Source organism: Schistocerca gregaria, chromosome 3 (genome assembly GCF_023897955.1).
Source record: "Schistocerca gregaria isolate iqSchGreg1 chromosome 3, iqSchGreg1.2, whole genome shotgun sequence".
In the NCBI taxonomy this organism is placed as follows: domain Eukaryota; kingdom Metazoa; phylum Arthropoda; class Insecta; order Orthoptera; family Acrididae; genus Schistocerca; species Schistocerca gregaria.
Window position 1 is genome coordinate 948,420,862 of NC_064922.1, and position 20,272 is coordinate 948,441,133.

At 43.6% G+C, this 20,272-nt stretch overlaps 4 non-coding genes across 4 annotated transcripts; all 4 read left to right on the forward strand.

Moving 5' to 3' along the window:
* The first annotated feature begins 7,466 nt into the window (after positions 1-7,466).
* Positions 7,467-7,538, forward strand: Trnaq-uug (transfer RNA glutamine (anticodon UUG)). The gene has a single exon. It is a non-coding gene; the product is annotated as a tRNA-Gln (tRNA).
* Positions 7,539-9,428: 1,890 nt separating this feature from the next.
* Trnaq-uug (transfer RNA glutamine (anticodon UUG)) lies at positions 9,429-9,500 on the forward strand. The gene has a single exon. It is a non-coding gene; the product is annotated as a tRNA-Gln (tRNA).
* A 7,801-nt stretch (positions 9,501-17,301) lies between these two features.
* On the forward strand, positions 17,302-17,373 carry Trnaq-uug (transfer RNA glutamine (anticodon UUG)). Its single transcript has one exon. It is a non-coding gene; the product is annotated as a tRNA-Gln (tRNA).
* A 1,125-nt stretch (positions 17,374-18,498) lies between these two features.
* Trnaq-uug (transfer RNA glutamine (anticodon UUG)) lies at positions 18,499-18,570 on the forward strand. The gene has a single exon. It is a non-coding gene; the product is annotated as a tRNA-Gln (tRNA).
* Positions 18,571-20,272: the final 1,702 nt, after the last annotated feature.

A 20,272-nucleotide genomic window follows, 5' to 3' on the forward strand; every position in this document is an offset into this window, starting at 1 on the left:
AATGCAGGCATGTCAGCTGATAAATGACATGTGTTGTTTCACATGTGGCCCTGCCTTGAATTGTGTATATTTTACCAGTAGCGGTGCAGGAGTAGATGGTTGGGTGAGGCATGGGGCAGGTTTAGCAGTGGGGTCGGTTACAGAGGTAGGAACCGCTGGGTAGAGATGGTGGTATGGGAATATTGTAGGGTTTGACAAGGATGTTACAGAGGTTAAGGGGGGTGATGAAAGGAAATTCTGGGTGGTGTAGGGAGAATATTGTCAAGGGATGATGTCATTTCAGGGCTTGACTTGAGAAAGTAATATCCCGGAGCCATCCTGGTTCCCATGGTCGTTTCCCTGATTTGTTTGTTGGTCTGACCTTCAAAAGTGAAGTAATTATGGGTGAGGATGAAGTTGGTAAGTGTGATAAGGAACGAGGTTTTTGGAAGATCTTTGGGTGGGTGTTGGGAGATGTAGTGTTCAAGGGAAGAGAGACCATGGGTATGTGGGATGTTTGTGTAAAGGGATATAGCATCTACTGTGACAAGAAGGATTTCAGGTGGGAGGGGAGTGGGAATGGATTTGAGGAAGTAGTTAGTGTCTTTGATGTAGATGGAAGTCTGTGGGTGATAGTTGGAGGTGTTGGTCTACCAGAGCTGAGATAAGTTCAGTTGGGGCTTTGAAGCCTGCCACAATGGGATGGTCAGGATGGTTCTCTTTGTGGATTTTGGGTAATAGGTAGAAGGTAGGGGTACGTGGCTCAGGTGGAGTGAGTAGGTCTATGGAAGCTGTTGTGAGGCCCTGTGAGGGACCTTGAAGTTTTATGATTTTCTGCAGCTCAGTCTGGATGGAGAGAATGGGATCCTGGGTAACAGCTTTGTAGGATGAGGTGTTGGAGAGTTGACGCAGTCCTTCTGCCACATACTCCACTTGGTCAAGTACCACAGTTGTGGAGCCTTTATTCGCCGGAAGGATGACAATAGAGCGGTCTGTTTTCAGCTCCTTAATGGCATGGTATTCAGATGGGATGACGTTGGGGGTTGTCGGGATGTTCTTCAAGAAGGACTGGGAGGCAACACTGGATGTGAGGAATTCTTGAAATGTCTGCAAAGGATGGTTTTGGGGGAGGAGAGGAGGATCCCTTTGAGAAGGCAGTCAGAACTGTGCTAGACAGGGTTCAACACTGGGTCTAGTATTTGGGTGGTGAAGTGATATTTCTAGTTGAAGTTCCAGGTGAATGGGAGGAGATCTCTAATCAGGGCAGTGTGGTCGAATTTAGGAGTGGGGCTAAAGGTTAAGCCTGTTGATAGAACAGATGTCTCTGGAGGAGAAAAGGATCTGGATGAGATGTTTAGAATTGAATTGGGGTTGGTGATATGTGGCATTTGACTGTCGTTATAATTGAGATTTGGTCTGTGTGGGGTATGTGCTGGGATTGAGAGATTGATTAGAGTGGCTAGGCTAGATTTGTTGGCTATGAGGGGGACTTGTTGAAGGTGCTGTTGTGGTTGGTGTTTGTGAGGGATAGGGAGAGGGACCCCACTTCTTAGGTGTTGTACTAGCACTGTGGATAGTTTTTCCATGTGGTGTGTGGCATGGAACTCAAGTTTAATGCTGGCTTCTATGATGATGTTCCTGAGTGTGTTCTCCAAGCAGGGCTTTGAGAGGTGGAGGACTTTGAAGAGAGATAGGAGCTGTTGGGTGTGGTGGTTACATGAAGTAGTGTAGAGATTCAGGGCAAATTGGGTAAGGGCTGAGGATTGTTCTGGAAGTCCAGGAGAGACTGGTGGAAGGAGGGATTGCACCCAGAGATGGGAACTTTTAAGGTAAGTCCTTTAGAGAGTAAATGGAACTGAACCTACGTTAACCAACCTCACTCGCATTTACTCTTCATTCTTCTCCTCTTTCCCTTTCCTCTTTAGCCATTCATGCATCTTTTCATCCTACATAGTTGTGTTTATCTTTATACTGTATACCTGTTTACTTCTGTATGCATCCTCTTTGGTTTGAAGCTCGCACAGTACTTACAGTAGAATATCTGTGGCTTCCCTCTGACACCCATGCCTCCATCTTTGCTACCCTCCCTGTTTACCTTTCCCTTTTGCTACATAACCTGGGTTCTGAGTAACTGAATCCACTTTCCCTTCTTCTTCTTTTTCCCCCTCTTTCCTCCCTGATGAAGAAAAAAACGTTCTGAAAGCTAGGATACATAAATTTTCTGTTCTGTTTTGTGTATCTATCGACTGTACTGAGCTGAGGTAAGTACTGACCAGCCTCTCTATCTCTTCATTACTATTTATCTACAAATTAGTCAAATATGGTATTAAGGACAATGCTCTAAATTGGCTAACATTATACGTACACAACAGAAAACAAAGGGTAGCTATCCCCTCAGATGCTCTGAATTATTATTCTAAATGGAGTAAGGCATTACAAGGTGTGCCTCAAGGCTCTATTTTGGGTCCTAACCTGTTCCTATTCTACATAAATGACTTACCATAAATATAAATTCCCTGTCAATTCTGTCTGCAGATGACATTTCTTTTTTAATTTCTTTTTTAATTGATGATGACAATGCAGAAAAAATTCCAAACTTCATTGTAAGCACACTGGATAGCTCAGAAAACTGGTTCCAGTGAAATGGGTTGAACCTGAACTTTGCAAAAATCCTTATGGTACATTTCAAAACCAACAATAAACTTTGTGGAACTTAAAATTCAACTTAACAAACAACCTATGAAAGAAGTTGACATGGTCAAATTGCTGGTTCTAAATGCAGACGAGAACTTAAGCTGGAATACACATATTGACTTCCTATCAAATAAACTCAGCAGTTATGCATTTGCAATGCAAATAATATCAAATTCCACTGACTTGAGTACACGAAAAATTGCTTGTCATAGTTATTTTGAATCTGTCATTAGGTATGGGAATATTTTCTGGGGAAATTCAAGTAGAGTACGTAAAATAGTGAAACTGCAAAAGAAAATTGTCCAATATATGTGAACTGCACACCGAACAGAGTCTTGTTACCCATCATTTTGGAAGCTACAAATCCTAACAGTCCCCCCCATATACATTTATGAAATTATAATCTTCCTACACTGCAGACAAAAACTATTTAAGGAGAATAATTTTTACTGTACATATCACACAAGAAACGAAAATAGTTTTATGCTACCCACACATCAGTTGAAATTGTATGCACGACACCACAGTGTAGGGGGATGACAATATACAACAAGTTAATGGGCAAATGCATATTTAATATGAAGCCAGATATTTTAAAAATGAAGCTGAAGCAGATTCTGTGAGAGAAATGCTACTATTCAATAGAAGAATTCGTTGAGGATGAAATGATAATTTGAGCAAAGGGTAATTAAGTGTTAGATTTTACTATGTGTACATATAACAAAACTGTATTATTATTATGATGCTCTTTGAGAACATCAGCTTTTCGTTGTTTATGGTGAAATTTTACCACAATTTGACATGTTTCCTGTAATTGATTATGTATGATATGTTTGCAATTCACATGGTCTTAAAAGATTTCAATTTCAAACTTATTGTAGTAGCTGTAAATAGTCATGTAAAAAATCATTTCATTTCTAAATTTCAAATAAGAATGAAAAGGAGATGATGTCCTTTTTCATTCCTGTGTTAACACAATATTAAAACAAAATTACAATAGAATGGTGAAATTACTTATGATATTTGTAATAAATATTTAGCATTTTTTTCATTCTGTTGCATCAAGAAGTTGTCCAGTCCAGGGTTTCTTGAAAGGTGGCATCTCTAACAACAGTAGCAAAAGTAGAAATACCACATGGAATGACCATCCACTTACTTCAGTCAGCATATGAACTGATTCTAAAAAACAAGTAAGAAAAAGAATGTAGGCTATCAAGATGTTAGGCTTCATGTGATCTTAGTGACCAAATTGTTAACAGAAATGCATTATTTAAAAATAAGCTAAAAAGTATTTTATCTGAGAAAATTTTTATTACCATAGGAATTTTTTTGATCATGTAGCCGCATCAATGCATTTTTTCTTTGCTTCCTGTTCTAGTTTATTGTCTGTTTAGCTCTATTTGATGATTGTATTTTTACACAGTGGATCATTGTAGTGGGATTCATATGTAATATCACTGTGTGAAATTGTAAATTACCCATGTGAGCAATTCAACATCTTTATCTAATAATAATTTTAATAGATCTATGGAAATTGTGTATAATGGATAATCCATAAAAACTTAACTTCTGTTTTCACACTGGCTCATAGCATGCAAAGTAGAGAATGTAATAAATAAAATAATGTGCGTAAGTTCTTCCTTGTTAAACCTCCTACTAGAAATAGAAAGAATACACGGCAGTGTTATGCTCCCTTTAATAAAGAACATTGCTGCCAGCACATGAGAATACTATATACCCATTCCCCTCTTCACTGTACACTGCTTACACCTGTGTGAAATGTTCTTTCAACAGCATGAATCTTATGAGAGGAGTGATGTACCACCAGATTACCACCATTTACTCCAGGTGATCTGTGCGTAATCCACCACTTTCATGGCACAAAATTATTCGCCTTCAGGTGTGATGTGATATTCGCTGAAGCATTGGTGGCATAATAGAAGAAAATGCGTTCAGAACAGCATATTTGAGGTCCTCAGTCTTCTAATAATGATTCTGGGTGACTTACTACTTGAGGTGTCCCCGTAATGCATTATCACACAGTGTCAGAACTGGGACTTGGGGGGGAGGGGCATTTCAGAGGCGCTGGTAATGTTGGTGAACCTGTTCTGATCCATCTGGCTCTGAACACATCAGTAAGATATTCCATTACATATATTGCAAAATATGCTGGTGCTCCATCTTGTTAGAGCCAGATATGACCAAGGAGTCCCAAACGCTTCAGTTCTGGTACAAACCAGTCAAGTAGAATAGAGAGATACGTTCCTTGGTTCACTGGAATGGCAGCATGAGTTTGGGGATTTTCAGAGAAATATGGATGAAAGACACACATTGCATCCCATACTATGACATAGGGGGATTCATTTCCAATTTCTCAAAGAAGTGTGGGTTCTCCTTACTCCATAAATAAACATGTCTATCTTTTGCACTATGGTACATGGCACATTCGTCTGAGGACATAACTTTTCCATGTTTGGGAATTGTGTTGAACACCTCCAATGACCATGCATAGGTGTCACGTCAATTCTCCAAGTCTTGATCACTCAGTCATTTCCAAACAAGGATATGAATGGTTTTAGGTTTAAGTCTGTTCACACATATCATCATAAAGTAGTTAATGGGATGTTCATTTTCCATGACTGCTTGTACAGCAACCTTTTCGACACACATTCCACTAATGCTACAACATCTGCTCATGTGTCTGCTCATCTTCTTGGTCTTCCAGAGCTTGGTCTGTCTTTTACAGAACCAGTTGCAAACAGCGTCTTCTCTCAATGTAATACTGTTGATTTCAGTGGTGTAGCCTTATTAAAACTAATGGTGAAATTATTTTGAATCTCTCTGTGTTTTCTCAATGTGAAGTCGTTCATGAGCCAGATACTCATGGCAGTTTGTTGTTCCAGGGTATAACTACGTTTGTCTGCCATTCTTCGCACAAATCAGTATCACCTGCAATGAGAAAAAGCAATTACCACATAGCTAGAGGGGGTAATGGGACTTTTTGTACAGCCTGTACAGCATGAATGCAATTTCAACTTTTATAATAATCATGCAGCTGGCTTGTGGGCATAGCAATTCTATTACTACTGGGATTATGAAAGCAGAAGGGTATTCAACAGCTCACTGGGGCCTTAAGAATTATTCTATCACAGGCAATTTGTTATGATGGGACACAGTTTTACTAGCTTGAAAGTGTCTTAATAGAAGTACATCAAAAATAAAAAAACATTAACAGATTCTATAAATTGTTACTTATGCTATATATGGTGACAAGTTACTGCTGCTATTTTATATTACTTTGCTTCTGGCCTGAAGAAAACCCACAAAGCTCTGTCTGTTGGCTCTGGAGGTGCCAGTTTTTACACATGTATGTTGCAGTTAGTATTTCATTTCTGTAATATTCATGATAAAAATAAAGCATATATATCTTCATATCAGCCTATCTTAGACTTTACCAAGAAGTCATAGTTCATATGAAAATTATTTTTACATTTGATAGTGTACCCTAAATTCACTCTTGGTATTAACCACAAATATTATTAGAGTGTTAATGTAAAAGGCACATGAGAGTAAGAATCCCAAAGTCTCTGTTGACGATTTTTTTAAGATATTTGGTACACAGTCATATATAATACTCTTATGGCATCATTGTGTGCATTTGAGGGGGAATCAAATATAAACCAGGATTTTTGTTTTATGTACCTTTTTGTAAATGGAGAACAGTGTGACCTCTGTTGATTGTAGCTTTCATTTCCAGTGATTGTTCTGCACAGCTGGTATGTTGTCATACCATTTCTTTAGTCAGAATCACAATGACAGAGCAAGAGGTACTAACATCTGCAAACACATTATAATCAAGTTTCTCGCAACACAGGGTGTAAAGCTGTCCAACATTTTTGAAAAGACTTGTGGTACTGTTCAGGGACAACACACTGAGAAAGACTCAAGGGTATACATGGTACAAATGGTTTTTATGATGATGAGAAACAGCTGAGAATGCAGCTCACTGAAGTTGCTCAAGGACCAGTACTCTTAGCCAGCTTACTGAAGGCAATGAGTGAATAATACTGTATTTGTTGAAATTCCTACTGAGGTTGGCACGAGGTATGGTAGGCTCAGGCAATTATTACTGGCAACCATGGATTTTCAAAACTGTCCGCAAGGTGGGTGCTTTGTCTTTTCACCACAGAGCACAAATTTCTTCATCTGGAGGTGTGCAAATGGCTACTGACACACTACCAAACTGAGGGGAACTGGACTGTGATCTGTGATGAAACGTGGGTGCGTCATTAAACTCCATTGTTTTGCAAGCCATCTAATGGTCTGTGGTGGAGGGTAATTTCAGTACAACTATCTGATCCCTCCAACCGTGTTCCACTCATGAATAGTGTGTGGGGAGAAAGATTGTCGGTATGCCTCTGTATTGGCTCCAATTTCTCTAATTTTCTCCATGCGGTCACTACGCGAGATGTATGTGGGGGGAAGTAATGTTTTGTCTGACTCCTCCAGAAAAGTGCAGCCTTGAAATTTCAATATTAAATCTCTCTGTGATACTTGTCTCTCTTGTAACGTCTGCCAGTGGAGTTTGTTTAGCATCTGACCCTACGACATCACTTCATGTACGAATACTGGCAAGAATTCTCGCTACATTCAAAGTTGGTCCCTCCACTTTCAGCCTACTTGGTTGCTTCATTTGCCACGCAAACACTTCCTGAGGACGCTACATGTAATAAATCGCAACTTACCGGTTTAATGATATGATGCTGCTCAATTTAAGTCCGCTGGAGGCACCCGGTTCCATGGTGTAATGGTTAGCACTCTGGACTTTGAATCCAGCGATCCGAGTTCGAGTCTCGGTGGAACCTGACTGTGTTTTGCGATCATTTCTAGAAATGTGTACGAGCTGGTAGTTGAAATTGTATATGCAGAATTTTAGGTAGGATCATGTAATGCAAATTGTTAATAGCAGTCCACACGTGAATAGGGAACGCTCCAAATGTTTATGCTTTTGCTACTACGATTAATAACGGAACGTAAAGGGTTCAACTGCGAGAAGACGACCTCAGCTGCTTCTCCCAGCATCTCTGCGTTTTGGGTGCTGCATGCGCATGCATTTAACAAACGTGCATGCGATGTACTAGTTCCTGGGAAACGAATAGAATCGATGTACGTGTCAGTCTTTAGGTATAGATATAAGTAATCGAAGACGGCTTAATCCTGCTTCGTAGATTGCTTTCCACAAGACGCACTTGTCAGTATCATTGGCCGGTGGGTCGACATGCAGTTTGTCCTGTTACATGGCTTTCTTTCAGAGACTCGCTAGTTTATCGCAGTGCTTGGTTGTTAATAGCAGTCCACACGTGAATGGGGAATGCTCCAAATGCTTACGCTTTTGCTACTAGGATTAATAACGGAACGTAAGGGGTTCAACTGCGAGAAGACGACCTCAGCTGCTTCTCCCAGCATCTCTGCGTTTTGGGTGCTGCATGCGCATGCATTTAACAAACGTGCATGCGATGTACTAGTTCCTGGGAAACGAATAGAATCGATGTACGTGTCAGTCTTTAGGTATAGATATAAGTAATCGAAGACGGCTTAATCCTGCTTCGTAGATTGCTTTCCACAAGACGCACTTGTCAGTATCATTGGCCGGTGGGTCGACATGCAGTTTGTCCTGTTACATGGCTTTCTTTCAGAGACTCGCTAGTTTATCGCAGTGCTTGGTTGTTAATAGCAGTCCACACGTGAATGGGGAATGCTCCAAATGCTTACGCTTTTGCTACTAGGATTAATAACGGAACGTAAGGGGTTCAACTCCGAGAAGACGACCTCAGCTGCTTCTCCCAGCATCTCTGCGTTTTGGGTGCTGCATGCGCATGCATTTAACAAACGTGCATGCGATGTACTAGTCCCTGGGAAACGAATAGAATCGATGTACGTGTCAGTCTTTAGGTATAGATATAAGTAATCGAAGACGGCTTAATCCTGCTTCGTAGATTGCTTTCCACAAGACGCACTTGCCAGTATCGTTGGCCGGTGACCCGACATGCAGTTTGCCCCGTTGCATGGCTTACTTTCAGAGACTCGCTAGTTTATCGTAGTGCTTGGTTGTCGCGAAAGTGAAAAGCAGGGCCTGTCCGGCATTAGAACCCGGGACCTCCTGCACCCAAAGCAGGAATCATACCCCTAGACCAACAGGCCGCACAAGCAAGCAGGTATGCACCCCGCCACCTACTGAGATCTTGCCGCACTTGCTATTGAAGCATCCAATCTGGACCATATTCTCAAAGAGGTTTCTTAATCGACACCTTCAACATGAGCTGAGCTGAGGACCAATGTAGTTGAAGGCTGAAAGAGCTGCTTGAGTTGTGAGACAGTATGCCGATCGTGTGAAGTGCAAATGTAATCGTGTCAAGCACCATCCGCCCACTACGTAGCGTTGTGTGACAGCACGTACATTTCGACAGTACTCTGTGTCCATAGCTGTTTTCATAGCTAGACTGCTTCCAGCACAAAGCATCCACCATACGAAAGTGGCTGTTCCGCGATTTTGATTACCTGACCCTTCGACATCACTTAATGTACGCATACTGACAAGAATTCTCGCTACATTCGAAGTTGTTGCCTCCACTTTCAACCTACTTGGTTGCTTCATTTGCCACGCAAACACTTCCTGAGGACGCTACAAGTAATAAATCGCAGCTTACCGGTTTAATGACATGATGCTGCTCAGTTTAATTCCGCTAGAGGCACCCGGTTCCATGGTGTAATGGTTAGCACTCTGGACTTTGAATCCAGCGATCCGAGTTCGAGTCTCGGTGGAACCTGATTCAGTGTTTTGCGATCGTTTCTAGAAACGTGTACGAGCTGGCAGTTGTAATTGTATATGCAAAATTTTAGCTAGGATCTTGTAATGCAAATTGTTAATAGCAGTCCACACGTGAATGGGGAACGCTCCAAATGCTTATGCTTTTGCTACTAGGATTAATAACGGAACGTAAGGGGTTCAACTGCGAGAAGACGACCTCAGATGCTTCTCCCAGCATCTCTCCGTTTTGGGTGCTGCATGCGCATGCATTTAACAAACGTGCATGCGATGTACTAGTTCCTGGGAAACGAATAGAATCGTTGTACGTGTCAGTCTTTAGGTATAGATATAAGTAATCGAAGACGGCTTAATCCTGCTTCGTAGATTGCTTTCCACAAGACGCACTTGTCAGTATCATTGGCCGGTGGGTCGACATGCAGTTTGTCCTGTTACAAGGCTTTCTTTCAGAGACTCGCTAGTTTATCGCAGTGCTTGGTTGTTAATAGCAGTCCACACGTGAATGGGGAACGCTCCAAATGCTTATGCTTTTGCTACTAGGATTAATAACGGAACGTAAGGGGTTCAACTCCGAGAAGACGACCTCAGCTGCTTCTCCCAGCATCTCTCCGTTTTGGGTGCTGCATGCGCATGCATTTAACAAACGTGCATGCGATGTACTAGTTCCTGGGAAACGAATAGAATCGTTGTACGTGTCAGTCTTTAGGTATAGATATAAGTAATCGAAGACGGCTTAATCCTGCTTCGTAGATTGCTTTCCACAAGACGCACTTGCCAGTATCATTGGCCGGTGGCCCGACATGCAGTTTGTCCTGTTGCATGGCTTACTTTCAGAGACTCGCCAGTTTATCGTAGTGCTTGGTTGTCGCGAAAGTGAAAAGTAGGGCCTGTCCGGGATTTGAACCCGGGACGTCCTGCACCCAAAGCAGGAATCATACCCCTTTTTTTATTTTTTTTTTTCAGGACTGGAAAAACACGAGCGTGACATCATTCGAACCTGTAATCTTCAGATCCGAGGTCCGACGCCTTATCCATTAGGCCACACGGTCACTGACGACCAACTATAACATGTATACGACTCATATCGAAACGCTCACACCCCTGAGGATTTGTGTTTTCGTTCTACACAGCCGCTGCCCCTTGCTCTTTCCCACCCATTCGTTACATTCAACCTCTTACGAGACCGACCAAATGTAGACTGAGAAACAAGACCACACACTTTGTGCATTCGGAATCGAAGGCAGGGCGTCCCTCGCCGCATTTGCTACGATGGCCTATTGCTACTTCTGCAGAAGCGGCGGCGGCGATGACGACGACGACGACGACGATGACGACGACGACGACGACGACGACAGGCTCTGAGATATGTGAGAAATACATCTATAAAATGTAATTCAGACTGCCTCGTCCCACCTTATGCTGTACCGCTTTGTCAAATGGTTTATCTGCGCCATTCGCCTTAATCACATCTGAGAGTAATTCTTAAAAAAACGTCTGTCGCTAATTGTTCGTCATCACAGATACTGTTTGCTATACGGCCACAACGCGCAACTGATTTCCAAAATTCATCTTTCTCCTGTGAGGATGGAACTTACGACGCTTGGTTTATTAGAGCAGTGCTCTACCACTTTTTTTTTTTTTATAGTTCTGTACCACTTTTTTTTTTTTTATCACCGGTCTTGTTGTGAGTGTTTCAAGCTCAAGAGCATCTCCAAGCAAGAAATGGTCAACAGCAACATTCAGACGGTTTCGTACTGTTCAATTGCGACATTAAAACGGTATGTTTCTTTTTCAGAACTTGAAAAACACGAGCGTGACAGCATTCGAACCTGTAATCTTCAGATCCGAAGTCCGACGCCTTATCCATTTTTGTTTTTGCTTTTGTTTTCTTTTGTAATGACCCAGGGCAGGTAGGTGGAGGCGCGTTGGGCAGGGGTCGTATCCCGAGGCCTGGCCATAACGTCTCCTCCTCCCTGCACCGAAGCACAGTGTCACCAATACGTTGTAATTGTCTTTGGTTCGGAGTCTTATGATACTTATATGTGAACACGGGACTTATGAAGCGTTTTCTATCCAAACAGTTGTTTTGCATTCCTGCCAAGGTTGTACCTAAGAACTAGCGAGAATGTCTTCCCTGTCATGAAGTTAGCTCAGTATGCCCCTATACCGGTGCCATTAATGATTCAGGCGCAGGAGCGATCAATAGAAATTGAAACTTAACCAACTCCCTGCTTTTCGAAAACAATAGTAAGCATATTCGCAAAGTCCCTCTTAAGGTGTGGGAAAGACTTTTGCGTCCAGTACTCATGAAGCATGTAACCAGTAAACGAAATGAAATCGGTAATACCATGATCATCAACCACTGCAAAAATGTAACGGCCAAGAAGCCACATAACGGTGTTGTTCTTGGTCCGGGGATAAAAAACCGTGTCCGGCCAGCAGAGAATATCAGTCTTAAATGCCGATTCTGAGCTCCTGGTGAGTAAAGCCAATTGTCGGCGCAGCCAGTGCCACATGCGATGACGGTCAGCGCAGGTAAATCGGTGTTGGAGTGTATCAACACAACCACACGTTTGACAAAGCGGAGAGACACATAAACCTATACGATGAAGGCGTTCGTTCGTAGGAATCAGCTGATTAACTACCTTATACCATAGGGAGGCAACAGTTGCTGAATGAACGGGTAAGCTAATATTCGTCCATATGTTACGCCAATTAAAACTGGGATAATGCAAAACAATCGGGTTGGAAGAAGAAGACCGTCGCCATTTGTCAAGCAGGGTTAGCGTAGTAATAACAGGACGACGTTGTAAGTGGAGATCTAGGTAACTAATCTCAGTGTAGAAGTCCCGAACATGCCGTAGCTTCGCATTTAGAGGCCCAACGTTAATGGGCGGTGACAAGCTCGCAGGACGAACGACATGGAATAATCGCGAAGTAACAGTCGGGGACTCAGATAATAAAAGATGGAGGGTTCGCTTAACATAAAGGGCAGCAGCCTTGACACGGACGTCGGTGAACGACAAGCCGCCCTCAAGACGCGGCTTCGTAAGAACATCACAACGTAATTTAAAAATATGCCCCCGCCAAATATATCTGTTAATAAGCTGGACCATTTTTGCACCCTGCATTCGGGGAAGCGGAAACAACTGAGCAACGTAATATACTTTACATAAAACATAAGAGTCTAATACACGCTTTTTTTTGCAGTAGCGGTATCGAACGCCATAAGTGTTCTAATAAAACACCTTGCAGCTTGGAAATGGCCACTTGCCAATTTTTTGCAGCCATCCGAAGAGGACAACGTTCAAAATAGATACCTAAATGTGTATGGTGTTCAACAGCTGTAACCCACGGAACATCCACACGTTCAAAGCCCCGCAAATTCAGGAGCTTGCTTTTACGGGGATTGATACGAGAACCTGAGGCCGCAGAAAATTTATCGAGTTCCATTTTCAACTGCGGCACTTCTGCGGTGGAACGAAGCAAAACAACCAAATCATCAGCATAAGCTGTTGCCGTCTGGGTAACCCCAGAGATCGTAAGACCACGTAGTGTCGAGTTGAGACGTGTGAGGAGTGGTTGAAGGGAGAGAGCATAAAGGGTCATGGATAAAGGACTACCTTGCGGGAAGCCACGTTGAATATCAATGACCTTTGTTAGCTGGCCATTAATGTCAATCTTAGCAGAAATGCCAGTCGTCATATTCTTAAGTACCAGCAGCGCCTGTTCATTAAAACCGAGCCGGCGCAGCAGAAGCTCTAAAAATGAATGGGACACACGATCAAAAGCCTTACTAAAATCAACAAATAAAAGCGCACAGGAAATATTGGTGACAGCGACAATCGACACGACATCACGATACCCCGCCAGAGACGTCAATATGGAGCGCCCTGGAAAGCAGCTTTGACAAGGAGGTATCACAGGTGTAAGCAAGAGGGATAGACGTGCATTAACAGCCCTAGCGGCCGTCTTATAGTCAAAATTTAAAAGGGTTAAAGGACGAAAGTCACTAGCTGTCTTCAAACCAGCAGATTTAGGTATCAGGACAACCGTACCTCTCTTGAAATCGGCTGGAATTGTGCCACCATTCAAGATTTCATTCACAATATCCGTAAAAACAGGCCCTATAATAGGCCAAAAGCGAACAAAAAACTCCTTAGGTAGGCCATCAGGACCAGGAGATTTGTGAGATGCTGAACAAGCAATGAAAGCTGAAATTTCGTCTGCAGTAAAAGGAGCTAAAAATTTCGCATTATGGTCCTCTGTTAAAACTGATGGGATAGCAGTTAAAATCTCGTCAACATCAATCGGATCAGAATCAGCCGCAGTATATAACGTCTCATAGTAGCAGGTAATTTCATGGGTTATTTGATTCTGTAAGGTAAGCCGGCGACCATCAGCTGCCATAAGGCCGTCAATCAATACACGTCGACGGATCTTGTGGTGACGAAACAGATGGTACATAGAAGTCATTTCATGTGCTAACGTGGACGGTGGTTTAGATTTAATCTTCAATCCTTCCATCTGAAGCCGCTTAATACTAAGAAGCTTGGCCTTAATTTTCCGAATCTCAGAAAGGTGGGCACATGTCATTGTAGAATTATCATAATGTTCGCGAAGCACCGAATAGTAATACTCAAAAGTCAGTTTCTGATCTCGCGCTCTATTATAACTGTAGGACATCAAAGTGCGACGTAGTTTTGGCTTCACACAGTGGATCCACCAGTGAAGCTTAGACGGATAGTATCGCAGAGAACGTAAACAAATGTCCCACGCCGTCTGTATTAGACGTTCGATGTCAGGGTCATCGAGCAAGGAGACATTTAATTTCCACAGCGGCCTATAAAGTTTAAGAGGTTGACGCTCCAAATTAATTATAACAGCAAGGGCACAATGATCCGTAAAACTGGCTGGAATAACATCTACATCTAAAACAGAAACACTAAGGGGATCAGAAATATACAATCGGTCAAGTCGACTACTTGAGGTGGCAGTAAAAAATGTAAATTTAACTAAGGTGGGGTGTTTAACCTCCCACGCATCGCGTAGTCGTAATTGACGTACAAGAGAATGTAGCTCGAAACAATAATTAAAATGAGGGGATTGGTCTTTAGCTTGTAACACACAATTAAAATCGCCCCCCCAATATCAAGGTCGCAGGATTTTTTCGTAAAAGGTAAATCAGATCCTCTTTATAAAAACGAGACCTTTCCTGCCGCCTGCTAGAACCAGAGGGGGCGTAAATGTTAACCAAGGTCGTGTCAAATAACCGACAACCAATGCCCCGTCCCGAGTCTAAAAGCTCAATTTCGGTAACGGGGATACCGTCACGAATTAGGAAAGCAGTACCTGCAGAAAACTCAGGTGCAAAATTTATAATAGTGCGAAAACCAGGAAGAAACAGGTGTGCAACGGAGACTTCCTGCAGGAAAACAATATCAGCTGCAGAGTCATAAATAAACTGCTGCAGAGACGCTAACTTCAGAGAAGATTGAATGCCATTTATATTTAAGGTAATAAACGTGTACGCCTGCAACATCAACCAAAAAATGGGAAATGAACCCAAATTACACCACACTAGAAGCAACTACATCCATATCATCAACATCAGACATGGCAGAGGGTGATTGTCCAGAATCAACGGAATCAGAGTCGTCCTTCGCATGCTTATGTTTCTTCCGCACCGCGTGGAGATTGGGGGGCACTTTCACCCGACGACGTATCTGATGCACACCAGATTCAAGAGCAGGCGGAGTGGGGGGTTCGAGATCAGGCACGTCAACCAGAGCGTCCGAAGGATTAGCAGGGCGAGAGGAGTCAGAAGGAGGAGCCATCAAGGGGAAAACTGCATCAGGAACATCGGCACCGGTTTCAGAATGTGTAGGTATTGGAAGTGTAGGAGGTGGTAAGATAGGTTTGGAGTCTGCTGATGCGGAGCGAGCAGTTCTAGGAGCGGTTTTCCGACAAACTGCCGTCTCCAGCGAAGTGTCGTCAACATGTTGTGATGCCTGTGGCGGTGGGGATGTCAACAACACCTCGACCGAATGTTGTGGCTCTTGCGCCGACGGCATGGCAGCAAGTTTGACGTCATCAGGCAAAGCAGGAGAGACAGCGGGAACAGATTCCGAAACAGGCATGGGAGATTCTGGAATTCTCTCATCAGATTCGCAAACCGGCTGCGAAACAGCAGCTTCGTCATCAGTGCTACCGGTATCACTAGCACGACGGCGTTTGTTGTTGGAAACAGACGGAATCGGTATAGGAGCAGCCGATACGTCTGGGCGAGTGGGTAGCGGAGGAAAACCTGCATCAGGGGAGGGTGACACCTGTTGTGAAGAAGCTACTGCAGGAGGCAGATAGGAAACAGTGGAGGAAGCTGCTGGCACAAGATCGGCAACCGTTAATTTGCGGCGCTGTGCTAGGCCATTTTTAAGCACAAATACCCGCTTAGGGCAATTAGCTCGAACATGACCATGTTCATTACATAGGAAACATGTACTAAGCTGCCCCTCATAAGTAAGATGTACACGATAACCACATACAACCAGATGGGACGGTATATTAGACTTAATATGCATTTCAACTGATCTGACACCATTATAACATTGCAGCTTATGTTGTGCAGACCAACGTTCATTTCGAATTGACCGAACAGTACCATAACCAAGCAAAGCTTCCTTAAGATAGCTGTTGTCAACTTCAGGGGGTAAATTATAAACCCGAACTGTGGTATACGTAATTTCAGCATTTGAGACAGTAACACTGCTAACAGAACCATCCCTATGACGGAACGACACTTGCTCACCATGTTTAAGTAATATCTTATCCAGCAAAACCGGGTTCAACAATTTCACAAAAAAAGCAGTATAATTCTGTATCAAAATACGCCGTATGTACCTGGTCCGATGTAATGCCAATCGTGTCCACAATCCATTCGTGAATTTCCAACGATGTCGGTTGGACATTCCTGGTAGCCTTGTTAAACTGAAAACTGAGAGTACACTTCCGCGGAAACAACCGGGAAGCCATAATACTTAATTAATGCGGCAAAAGCCGCAATACAACGCAAGACACAAGACAAACACTAAGGCAAAGAAACAACGAAAAACAGAAGACAAAGAACCGTCACACACACAGAAGGTTAATATTCACAACCCGAGGGTAACGGCAAGATTGAATACACAGCACGTCCGATCGCTGTCGCTGTCGCGTCTCAAGCGGAACTACCCCTAGACCAACAGGCCGCACAAGTAAGCCAGTGTGCACCCCGCCACCTACTGAGATCTTGCCGCACTTGCTATTGAAGCATCCAATCTGGACCATATTCTCAAAGAGGTTTCTTAATCCGACACCTACAACATGAGCTGTGCTGAGGACCAATGTAGTTGAAGGCTGAAAGCGCTGCTTGAGTTGTGTGACAGTATGTCGATCGTGTGAAGTGCAAATGTTATCGTGTCACGCACCATCCGCCCACTACGTAGCGTTGTGTGACAGCACGTACTTTTCGACAGTACTCTGTGACCATAGCTGTTTTCATAGCTAGGCTGCTTCCAGCACAAAGCATCCACCATACGAAAGTGGCTGTTTCACGATTTTGATTACCTGACCCTTCGACATCACTTAATGTACGAATACTGGCAAGAATTCTCGCTACATTCGAAGTTGTTCCCTCCACTTTCAACCTACTTGGTTGCTTCATTTGCCACGCAAACACTTCCTGAGGACGCTACATGTAATAAATCGCAGCTTACCGGTTTAATGACATGATGCTGCTCAGTTTATGTTCGCTAGAGGCACACTGTTCCATGGTGTAATGGTTAGCACTCTGGACTTTGAATCCAGCGATCCGAGTTCGAGTCTCGGTGGAACCTGATTCAGTGTTTTGCGATCGTTTCTAGAAACGTGTACGAGCTGGCAGTTGGAATTGTATATGCAAAATTTTAGCTAGGATCATGTAATGCAAATTGTTAATAGCAGTCCACACGTGAATGGGGAACGCTCCAAATGCTTATGCTTTTGCTACTAGGATTAATAACGGAACGTAAGGGGTTCAACTGCGAGGAGGCGACCTCAGCTGCTTCTCCCAGCATCTCTCCGTTTTGGGTGCTGCATGCGCATGCATTTAACAAACGTGCATGCGATGTACTAGTTCCTGGGAAACGAATAGAATCGTTGTACGTGTCAGTCTGTAGGTATAGATATAAGTAATCGAAGACGGCTTAATCCCGCTTCGTAGATTGCTTTCCACAAGACGCACTTGCCAGTATCATTGGCCGGTGGCCCGACATGCAGTTTGTCCTGTTGCATGGCTTACTTTCAGAGACTCGCTAGTTTATCGTAGTGCTTGGTTGTCGCGAAAGTGAAAAGTAGGGCCTGTCCGGCATTTAAACCCGGGAACTCCTGCACCCAAAGCAGGAATCATACCCCTAGACCAACAGGCCGCACAAGCATGCAGGTGTGCACCCCGCCACCTACTGAGATCTTGCCGCACTTGCTATTGAAGCATCCAATCTGGACCATATTCTCAAAGAGGTTTCTTAATCCGACACCTACAACATGAGCTGTGCTGAGGACCAATGTAGTTGAAGGCTGAAAGAGCTGCTTGAGTTGTGTGACAGTATGTCGATCGTGTGAAGTGCAAATGTTATCGTGTCACGCACCATCCGCCCACTACGTAGCGTTGTGTGACAGCACGTACTTTTCGACAGTACTCTGTGACCATAGCTGTTTTCATAGCTAGGCTGCTTCCAGCACAAAGCATCCACCATACCAAAGTGGCTATTATGCGATTTTGAGTACCTGACCCTTCGACATCACTTAATGTACGAATACTGGCAAGAATTCTCGCTACATTCGAAGTTGTTCCCTCCACTTTCAACCTACTTGGTTGCTTCATTTGCCACGCAAACACTTCCTGAGGGCGCTACATGTAATAAGTCGCAGCTTACCGGTTTAATGACATGATGCTGCTCAAATGAAGACCGCTAGAGGCACCCGGTTCCATGGTGTAATGGTTAGCACTCTGGACTTTGAATCCAGCGATCCGAGTTCGAGTCTCGGTGGAACCTGGTTCAGTGTTTTGCGATCGTTTCTAGAAACGTGTACGAGCTGGCAGTTGGAATTGTATATACAAAATTTAGCTAGGAGCATGTAATGCAAATTGTTAATAGCAGTCCACACGTGAATGGGGAACGCTCCAAATGCTTATGCTTTTGCTACTAGGATTAATAACGGAACGTAGGGGGTTCAACTGCGAGAAGACGACCTCAGCTGCTTCTCCCAGCATCTCTCCGTTTTGGGTGCTGCATGCGCATGCATTTAACAAACGTGCATGCGATGTACTAGTTCCTGGGAAACGAATAGAATCGTTGTACGTGTCAGTCTGTAGGTATAGATATAAGTAATCGAAGACGGCTTAATCCTGCTTCGTAGATTGCTTTCCACAAGACGCACTTGCCAGTATCATTGGCCGGTGGCCCGACATGCAGTTTGTACTGTTGCATGGCTTACTTTGAGAGACTCTCCAGTTTATCGTAGTGCTTGGTTGTCGCGAAAGTGAAAAGTAGGGCCTGACCGGGATTTGAACCCGGGACCAACTGCACCCAAAGCAGGAATCATACCCCTAGACCAACAGGCCGCACTAGCAAGCAGGTGTGCACCCCGCCACCTACTGAGATCTTGCCGCACTTGCTATTGAAGCATCCAATCTGGACCATATTCTCAAAGAGGTTTCTTAATCCGACACCTACAACATGAGCTGTGCTGAGGACCAATGTAGTTGAAGGCTGAAAGAGCTGCTTGAGTTGTGTGACAGTATGTCGATCGTGTGAAGTGCAAATGTTATCGTGTCACGCACCATCCGCCCACTACGTAGCGTTGTGTGACAGCACGTACTTTTCGACAGTACTCTGTGACCATAGCTGTTTTCATAGCTAGGCTGCTTCCAGCACAAAGCATCCACCATACGAAAGTGGCTGTTCCGCGATTTTGATTACCTGACCCTTCGACATCACTTCATGTACGAATACTGGCAAGAATTCTCGCTACATTCGATGTTGTTCCCTCCACTTTCAACCTACTTGGTTGCTTCATTTGCCACGCAAACACTTCCTGAGGACGCTACATGTAATAAATCGCAGCTTACCGGTTTAATGACATGATGCTGCTCAAATTAAGACCGATAGAGGCACCCGGTTCCATGGGCATTACCGCTGGCGACGCGGCAGCTTGCAGACGTTCGGAGCTCTCAGTGTCACTTGCTTGTTTACGTTGTATTTGTGCTTTCTGTTTCACGTGATTGTGCGTGGTTGTGTGTTCGTGTCGTTGTTTGAAGTATTTGCTGTATGCAGTTAGCCCATTTGGGTTAATTTGCAAAATGGTTCCCACGATTCCAAGGAAAAATACCCTGCAGTTCGAGTTTGACAAGGCTACACGATCAGTTCAGCCAAGTTCAATGGAAGTTCATGAATGGATCGTCGATACAATAGGCATAACCACTGATCAAGTTCACACTGCCTACTACGACCTGGATTTATACTGCTTCTTCGTGAAGCTTCTGAATCCCCTCTTACTGGAATGTCTTTTGCAGAAACATGGCGGCGGCGTCGATTTCCGGCATCGCGACGGCACTGTGAGTACTGTCAAAATTACTAACGCTGATGTCGAGATCTCCAACGTTCGTATTTACAACCTGCCCCCTGAAGTAGACAACTGTTTCTTAAAAGATGTGCTCACTAAATATGGCGAAGTGCGTAACATTCGACTTGAAAA